Source organism: Strongylocentrotus purpuratus, unplaced genomic scaffold, assembly GCF_000002235.5.
Source record: "Strongylocentrotus purpuratus isolate Spur 01 unplaced genomic scaffold, Spur_5.0 spur5_scaffold_7, whole genome shotgun sequence".
NCBI lineage: Eukaryota > Metazoa > Echinodermata > Echinoidea > Camarodonta > Strongylocentrotidae > Strongylocentrotus > Strongylocentrotus purpuratus.
In genome coordinates, this window is record NW_022145613.1 from 34353575 (window position 1) to 34363309 (window position 9735).

A 9735-nucleotide genomic window follows, 5' to 3' on the forward strand; every position below is an offset into this window, starting at 1 on the left:
AGAATTTAACAATCAATGACACTAGTGCCTCTTTCACATTCACTACTAAATGGGGGTTGTGTCCAGACTAAAAAGCTGACGATTCAGGACGTAGATGGAATGGATGGCTACTATGCCATCTGGACTCATCCTTATCTGGTGTTGAATATGAAAACGGGTGTACAACACATAAGCACTGTGGTCTAACTTAGACCCCTAGACTGAACACCATACTTAACCATGACCTTTACCTGACCCTACAACTAGACCTAACCTAAATCCCATAACCCAAAACCATAACCTAAAACCCTAACCCAAACCCTAACCCTAACCCTAACCCTAACCCTCTATTTTTGACTAAATAATCCTGGAGCAGTTGTCTCTGGAGCTGATGTCGGACCATCACGAAAAACGACATCGGCCATTAATTTCCTCATCTAAGAATGCTGTTGGTATTCTCTTCTAGTCAGAAAATTATACACATTTTAGTTACATTTAGATCATGATTGGGATGCAGATGAGTCGGTAACTACAATCGAAGACCAAGTCTGGGCTCGACCTGTTTTGGCAGTGAATACGAAAATGGCAATTTCCTGAAACGAGGATGTTATGGTCCCCCCCCCCCCCCCTCGTTGAAGAGTTACACACCTTTTAGTTACATTAGTTGTGCATCAGACCTTGGAATGAATTGGGCTAATGGGAAAACCTTGACCTTTTCATATCCAATATTTTTGAGATATTCTCAATTATCTGACTGCTACCTCTCTGCCTCTCATCTCGGTCTCTATTCGTAGTAGACGTATATTGCCATTTTGAATAAAAAAGAGATATATTCATACATGTAAGCCACTATTGATAGGTAGTTCAATGACAGTACTGTTTCATTCTTATCACCCTCCCATACTAGAACCAATGCTCCCTGTATTACGCTTACCAGAATGAGATAATTCAGTAGTCAATGGGTTAAATATGGTTGCATTTTGCATGAAACTATCTAGTGAGAGACAGACAGAGAGGGAGAGAGAGAGAGAAAGAGGAGAGTATAAGAAAGAGAGGAAAGTGGATAGTGAGAGCATAATAAAGCTGGAGATGAGAACATTTATTGGAGGAAGAAGAGATAGGGAGAGGTAGATGGAGAGAGGGAGAGAGAAAGAGAGAGAGAGAAAGATAAAGAGAGAGGAGAGAGAGAGAGAGAGAGAGAGAGAGAGAGAGAGAGAGAGAGAGAGAGAATGAAGAATGATAGAGGTGATGGTATTGAATTGTGATGAAGTGATCTTGATCTTGATCTTCCTGTCACCATCAGTGTACAGGATTAGCTGAAACATGAATGGGTGTCACCACAAGAGGGAGCTGTTGAGCATTCTGCATCCATAAGCCAAACTGCCAGGCTAGATTTTACAGCTAGTGACATGGCCAACACTACTTTTCACATATCACATCTCATTCCAGTTTGGGGCCCCTTTGGCCATTCGGGGCTAGACAATGGGGAAATAGCTATAGAAAATATTCAGGCACTTCTTATCTTGTGCCAGTTTAACATTACCTTTTAGAATGTGGTACAACTCAGGATTTGAAATGTGTGTATTAGAGGGGCGAGTCCTTTCATTTCAGTGATTGCTAAATCAGTTTCTTTCACAATTCATTATCATGTCCAATCGTCCATTTCTTAACTTTATTGGTTTAGCTCCCATAAAAAGCAAGTGTCTACCGTGTTGAATGTGAGTCATCTCTCATGTGATAGTAAGAATGTTTTATTTCATGTTGAAGGAGATGGATCAATACTTGATGAGGAGGAGGTCATTCACCCTGCCTCCTCATCGTCTATGACTCACGCCATATCAGGAGCTCGTAACGGTCACATTCTTGGATATTAACAAAGAGAATAGTGAGAGCTTGGATGGCAAAGTGCTCTAAAAATAATCATCCTTCATGACTCAGAAAGATAAACTATGGTACATCTGAGACATGCATGTATCTTCTTCATATCATTACTGCTGTTTAGACAGATTTGTGCATAATGGGAATATATTTTGAATATTTAGTTTCACGATCATAAAGACTCTCGAGGAATCAACCGTGTCAATCTTCATAGCCTCATATGTCACCTTTTGATCTCTGCAAATATTACAATGGCATATAACATAATCAGAATACGATTTCATGAGCAAATTGCAGTGAAGTATTGAAACTGAACTTGAGTTGATATTTTTGACATTCCTTACAATCCTTTTGGTAGTTAATCTTCTCTATGCGTCTACCTTTTTCCTTTTCCTCAAGTTAGCCCTCGATATATAATGTACATTGCACTTCACACTGTGGTTTAAATGTAAATGCATTTAGCCTACTTGGACTAAATTTTGATATAGGAATGTCATCTACTTTCCAAACACCTATACTTCCCATTTAATCAGTCATGGTTGTCTGTTTTGTTGACTGGACAGTGGAAAGTTCATCTTTGAAATCATGAATTTATTCAGAAAAATGGCTCCATCAATTTGATGTTTCAGATCAACACTACTTATTTTTGTATATTCTAGAAGTCAGATGATGCAAATGGGTCTTATGATTTCCTTTGTGATTATTGAGCAACATAGAAACCCTAAGCAATATGGCTACTCCCCCTGTATATTCCATATATCTTTTGATATCATGTGGTTAGAATAGGATAGAGAGGAGTTAGGCCATTAAAAAAAAATAAACATGTTTAGCATCCCCACCCACTTCCTTTCTGGGGGCCGCCTCCCATTTTTTTTTTTTAAAGAAAAAACACATGAAAAACACTGCTAAAATGGATCTATTTCTGATTTTAAAAAAAAAGAAAAAAAATGTTGGCGACCATCTTGAAAAATAGCCCGACTGTCATGGAAAATGTACCGAGCGGCCGTTTGGAGCGGCCATTTTGAAAGAAGAAGAAGAAAAAAAAAAGGGCCTCCACCTTCCTATTTTTCAAAAAAACAGGACGCTAAACACGTTTTCTTTTAATTTGGCCTTATGTCTATAAAGAGCATTGTAAGTTGTTACCCACCTGGCTCTAGACAGACAATGTCAATTGTTGACAGCCAGAGAGGCGTTATGATAGCAAATGAGTAACTGCTGTTCTGGCTCTGGGCAGACAATATCATTTGTTGAGAGCCATAAAGGCGTTATAGCAAACAAGTAAATGCCCTTTTGGCTATATGCAGACAATATCATTGGTTTAGAGCCAGAGAGGCGTTATAGTAAATGAGTAAATGCCCTTTTGCAGACAATATTTTTGTTTGTAGGATTCAAATTTCACAAAAGGAATTTCACAAAAGGAAGAATACAAAGTTGGTAACTGGAGATGAGGAAAGGAGTATGAAAGAAAAGGTTGGGTTGGGTAAATTGCAAAGGATGAAGAGAAGATTAATGCATCAGATCGAAATAGAATTACATTCTTTTTCCTTGATTGAACCTGACTATTAAAGTGTGTCATACTTTATCTGCTTGACTCGAGGTCACTGAATCCTGATAAGACCTTTCCAGTGAATTATCAAGACTTTTACATATGGTCCCTTATTTGAAGTATATTTTTTTTCTTAGATCCTACAGAACTTCAAGATATTCAATGTGAAGTCTAAAGACGGTGAAGGATTTCACGAATTCTAAAGTACCGATATATAATTGCCTTTTCCGAAGCTCATAATTTCTAATTTTTCTCAAAAGGAAAACTTGTTTTTTCTTCTATTTCTAAAACTTATCCTTCATTCAACACTATGTTATATTGATGATGAATGTGTATGATGTGAACAGAGCAATGTAGATAGCGAGACACATTTATCATTTGAGGTCGATAACCCAAGTTTTATGAGACACCAAAGTGATAAATATTTTGAAAGGAGATCCTGATTTATGTAATCCATCATAAGATGGATTTTAATTGCCTGCTCAGTTAGCTGTCATTAACATTTAGGTTGTTATTTCTTATTTGTCTCTTTCTCAGGCAGTGTATCATTATTTTTAGTTTGAGGTTTGTAGATTGCTTCTCTTCTTTATTTCAAGTTAATCCTATCAAGGTCTTTTCAATTTATTTTTAATTTTTAATTCTTCATTTCTCAGACATTTTCATTTGCTATATTTTTTCATTTGCTATACTTTTTCGTATCTTATGTTTTTATACTTGTAAGTTTTCATTCTTACATGTTTTTCATTTATTGCAGAAAAAACTAACTTCATACCCAGAACTCGTCTGAACCTTTTCATATTTGCTGCAGTTACGGAAACTGTTGCCTTTTTTCTGTAAACCAATTACTGTCCATTTCTTATCATTGAGAAAAAAATCTTTACTAAAGCTATCTTTTGAATGAACTGTTCATATTTGCCAGACATCGCGCTCTTGGAGATGTAATAGCATCTTTAATCAACATAGAGGAACAGAGACGTGGCTACAGAGTCAACTTCATTGTCTCTTTTTTGTTGCTAGATTGCAGTTTCAGTTAGGCAAGTAGATCATCGATAAGGGAGCTCTCACCAATATTTCAATAACTTCACAAGAGGTAATTCTAGCCAAACCAAACATCTTTGTCATCGATGCAAGAAAAGCGATGTCGCGTATTGACACACACGCACACCTCGTGAGTCACCGCTCGGCCCCCCACGCCAGATCTACCCTTGGATCAAACAACAGATAAAGATGCATGCAATCTAAAGAGTAGCCCCAGTTCAGACAAACAAAATTAATTGTATTTCTACACAAAAATCATCTAGCTATATACTCAGTAATTGATATTTTTTAGTCTGAACATCATATAAAGAAACATCGTAAAACAGAATGTTTTTTTGAACATCACTTTGAAATAAAAAGTTGTTGAGGAGTCTAGGTCCCATTCTATTCTGGACACTGTATCACACAAAAATATGGTCAGCTATGGTCAGATTGGCCAGCTGTCATGTCAACCGACTTCTTTAAAACTAGTTTATTTATATGTTTGTGAAATCTTAATGCAATGTTGTTGCCCAGCCTGTATGTACGACCCTTGCGCTATACATTAATTATTTTATACCACATTTCTTTATACAAGTTCTGTAGAGTTTTTTTCCTGTCTGAACAGGCTACAAGGACGATTGAAAAAAAAGAAAAAAACGTCATTGTCGTCCATGCTGAGGGACCTTGTGCGTGAAATGAACTAAATTAGCATTTTTAATTGATTTGATTCATCCTACTGCAACCAGTTTAAGGCTACACCTTTGTGATCATCTGACCACAAGTTTAGATTCTTTTCGGACCGAGAACGTCTTTTTTTCAAGCGTCATATCTATTTCCCTGTTGTAGACTGAGAAATATTAATGCGAAACCAGAGAAAAAAATATAGTCCTTAATTTAATGTATGTCATCCCTTTTTTTTGTGTCAATACTTCTTGAAGTTACTTTTTTAGGATTAAGATTTGGTGATCATTCTCACTAGATAAATCAGTGTAGGTACATGTACAAGTCAAAAGAGTAACTAAAATGATATTCTAGACTTTTTAACATTTTAATGAAAGTAGAACATAGTTGGGGGGAAATGATTTGCACTTAATAAAAACCTCTTTATAGTGGGTAGCAGCATCTACAGATATTGGGAAAGAAAGTTTCCTTGCTCATTATTTACTTCTCTGATTTTCTGTTGATATCAAGTAATCTTGCGTGTAAATATAAGGATTCAACCACTGAGAATCAAACACTTTTTGATAGAAGAAAAAAAATCCCTGGAGTTAGAAAGAGAGGCTAAGGTAGGGTTGGTTAACGAAGCAATGACGTCAGATAAAAAGCCAAACCTGTTATTATTGGCAGGCAGACTTGGGGGATATGCACTGTAGATTGCTCATTTGCTTACAGTACCGGATGTCACGGTATTTTTCATTTTCATTTGGAGGCTTATTTTTAATGCCGACCTTGACAATGAGGTTGTTTTTCCTGGTTGTGTTCCATTACTAATTGTTATGATCAGGTTGTTGTCTGCTTGCGAGTTATGTGGATCATTATCATGTCTGTTATGCCTGTACATCTATTGTGTAGGGCAGGGTTGTTGTGCAAGAATTTGAAAATTGCCACGCATGAAAGAAATTATTCAATGACTCTTTGATTAGACATCGGGTAAATTACTTCAAGGGCTCTTGAATTAAAAGAAGAAGAAATTCACAACAGAAGAAAAAATTTCCTATACTGCTAAAAAAGAAATCGACCATTTTTTAAAATGATTAGTCCTAAATGTAGGGGGAATGGGGAGGGGCAGGTAAATTGTTGAATACTTGCCCCCCCCCTTCTCTTTCTCCCCTTCTCCCTCTCCCTCCATCCTTCTCTCCCTCTCTCTCCCCCTTTCTCTCTCTCTCTCTCCCAATCTCTCTCTCTCTCTCCCTCCCTCCCTCCCTCCCTCCCTCCCTCCCTCCCTCCCTCCCTCCCTCCCTCCCTCCCTCCCTCCCTCCCTCCCTCCCTCCCTCCCTCCCTCCCTCCCTCCCTCCCTCCCTCCCTCCCTCCCTCCCTCCCTCCCTCCCTCCCTCCCTCCCCTATCTGAAATCTTTTCTTCTGTTTATCGCACTAAGCAAAAATCCATCAAAAACAAACAAGGCAATAGAAACAATTTTCTGAAGTACTTAAAATTTGATTCCATTGAGCGTAGGCTGTCAAAAAGAATCATCTTTCTCATGAAGAGAGAGTAGGTAGACAAACAAAGTTAATTGCAGCATGACTCACACACAATATCCGATTGAGATGTAAAAGGAAACAACCTGTCAAGAATTTTCAAAAGTTGTCATTGTTTCATACTCAGTATTTCATTATCTGATGACCTTGATTGTGATATACTTTCACATTATTTGTGAGTTTTGCTTTGGTTTCGAGTCATTCATGATATTTGCAATGTTTCTAGATTAGTCTAACTGTAAATCAATATCTATTTTTAAGAAAGAGATATTAGAGAATGAGTGTTATATATCGTAGTTTTTGTTTTGTTTATTTATCATCAACTGAACTCAAATGTGCTTCGATATCAGAAACTAAGAGCTGTTCTCAAGATCCTCCCACCTTTCTAAATAGGATAAGTTGAGAGTGAACCTACAGTATTTTGTGGTCACAGTTGTGAACTATTTGGTACACAATTAGATGCATCACAAATGTTTAATGAATTTAATAAATATGTAATATCTGTAATAAACCTCTTATTTGCTGCCACAAGCCTCAGCTAAGATAAACTTTTCTCATATCTAAGATTTATGTATAAGATTTCCTATCATTCAACGAAGGGAGAACTTGTTAACCTTTATCTAGATTTCAGAAGAGAATAGATGTTTTTTTAAAATGCTAAATTACCTGACATGTATTATATTATTTTTCAGCCATAAATCCACCATTTATCAAAAGGAATTAACTAGGAACTAATATCATGCTTGTACATCATCTTCAATACAAGAGCTTTGTAATTAGTATTGTCAAGTTTTATAGTAATATCAGTATGGCATGAACTGTTGGTCCTATTCAATTGAATTATTTTCCAAGTAAGAGCTATTTCAAGAATAATAAATCACACTTCTGTCATCATTTTTATGATTTTTCTCAACCCAACCACATTTTACTTTTATTATAAAAGCAGACCTTATTGAATGGAAGCATATTATGTTTAGTTTGCAGCTGGAAAGCAGAATGAAATGTGTGTACATGTGATTCTCAATACACTTCTGATGGCGTGTCTATGCCTTGATGCACATGCATAGATATGCATTTATAGGGGGAATCAAAGTATGGTATGTTTTGATTTCAGATCATCTGGAATAGCCCCATCTTGTGTTGAGAAAATGATATCGTGCAGAATGTTTTCTCCTTCAGGTCTGTCGATGATGTGCATTTGACAGGTGACCTATGAGCATGGTTCACAGGTTCAACACCCAATTTAGATTGTTTGCCAGAACTGGAATACTCCCTGATGGTGCAAGCAATCTCCTTTATTACTACTATCAATGAAATATACCGTAAGAGGATCTGTGTATTTTATTAACCCCTTTTATATTTCTTTCTTTCTCTTGTTTTTGCAGTGCTTGGCGTTTTGATACTTCTGAAGAGGAAGTAGCTCCCAAGAACAGGTATTTTCATGTTTTTTCTATATCAACATTATAAAATAAAGAATTATTAAAGATAAACTCCAGTTATGGTAAAAAAAAAGAAAATTAATTCTCACAGAATCAAACAAAACTTACACTGAATGTTCAAGATTACAAATAGATGACATGTGCCAAACAGTTTTGGAAGGAAATGTATACTGGCTGAGTAATGAGCATAGAAAGACAAGGAAATCAAGGTAGTACTAGCCCCGACACCATGTGTGTTGTCCCATATATAGCTTTCTGTGTACAATGCTTGTTACTTTACCAAGACTCGGCCAAATTTATTATGATTTTGGTGACTCCAGAACCTTGCAGTGCACACCAATACTTACATGCTACATGATCAACTGTTTCTGATCCATTCCACACCTTTTCTTTCACAATGCAATCGCATTACCAGAACTCACCTTTATCTTTAAGAAATGTAATAAGTGGAGGGGCTGCATGTAACATGGAGAGAAAACTTGAAAGTTTGATAGCAAACTGTAATGCATTTGCCAAAAGAGGGAGACATATTTATCTGCTGTCATGCATTTTGATATTCATATTTTTCATATGCTTGTAGAAGCATCTTGTAACGATTGAGGTGTATTTTAGTGTTATTAATGTAGAACATAAAATAAGATATTCTATCAATATTATAAAGAGAATTTCTTTCATTCTCCGAAAGATATTTAAAATTTGATTTTTGAAAATTATTGCATGAACAGAAAAGTTCAGTGATATTCACTCTGCCTAGCGAGTTATTTCCTCATTATTTTGAGAAAGTCGTTTTCAAAATACACAATTTTGTTTCTCAAAATAAAACCCTTCCTTGAGCCTAAATGTCAACTCAGTGATAAGATCAAAAGACTTCTATTAGCATTATAGTATCTAGATGAAATCCTTAAATAGCAAGTCATTAACTTTTCAAAGGTGTGAACATATAACACTTTCTCCTTTGATGAATTCAAACGTAGAAGTAGCCTAAATATAGAGTTGATGGTTTATTATTTTTTTAAACTCTTCAATTCCCTTAGATAAGCAGTATGTGGATATATGTATGTAGATTAGAAACCAATTGCAATTATTCAGTGAGGTATATTATTCTGGACTTAATATCAACAACATAATCCAAGAAAACAGGAAAGTTACCCTGTCACCACTAGTGCCCCCTCCTAAATGATAAAAAAGAAAGAAAAATGTAATTTTGGTCTCCATTAATTCATACTCAAAACAGACAATGTTTCTACTAAAAAATTCTAACAGTGTAGTCTCAGTTTTCTATCTTCTCAGTATCTCATTCAGTGTGATTTGGTCTGAGATGGGCCTATAATATATCATGGACAAATTTATACAAGGAATGAAGCAAGTTAAAATTTAATGTCACTCTGGAAAAGGAGGACATGAAACATCCTCAACGGCCATGTTTCAGAATTCTTGCAAAATTGGTATTAAGTGTAATTGTGTGAATGACGTCACTATGATCATACGATAATTGGAAGGTTGAATATGTGTAAAGATAAGAGAACATAATAGGCGGCGTTATGAATGAATGAATGAATCAAATGTTTATAATGGAATTCAAGGAAAAATCTATCAGCTACATCATGGAAGGATAAATTAGAATGAAATTCCCACTGTATTCTGCTGTGATCTGAGCGAGAGCGGCAAAGATAGGTT

At 36.1% G+C, this 9735-nt stretch overlaps 1 long non-coding RNA gene across 1 annotated transcript in view; it reads left to right on the forward strand.

Moving 5' to 3' along the window:
* LOC105445990 overlaps window positions 1–8088 on the forward strand; it is an 81641-nt gene extending 73553 nt beyond the window's left edge. The window contains exon 5 of the long non-coding RNA XR_973582.2: window positions 8005–8088. This is a non-coding gene — a long non-coding RNA (uncharacterized LOC105445990). The remainder of the gene's footprint in view (window positions 1–8004) is intronic.
* Window positions 8089–9735: the final 1647 nt, after the last annotated feature.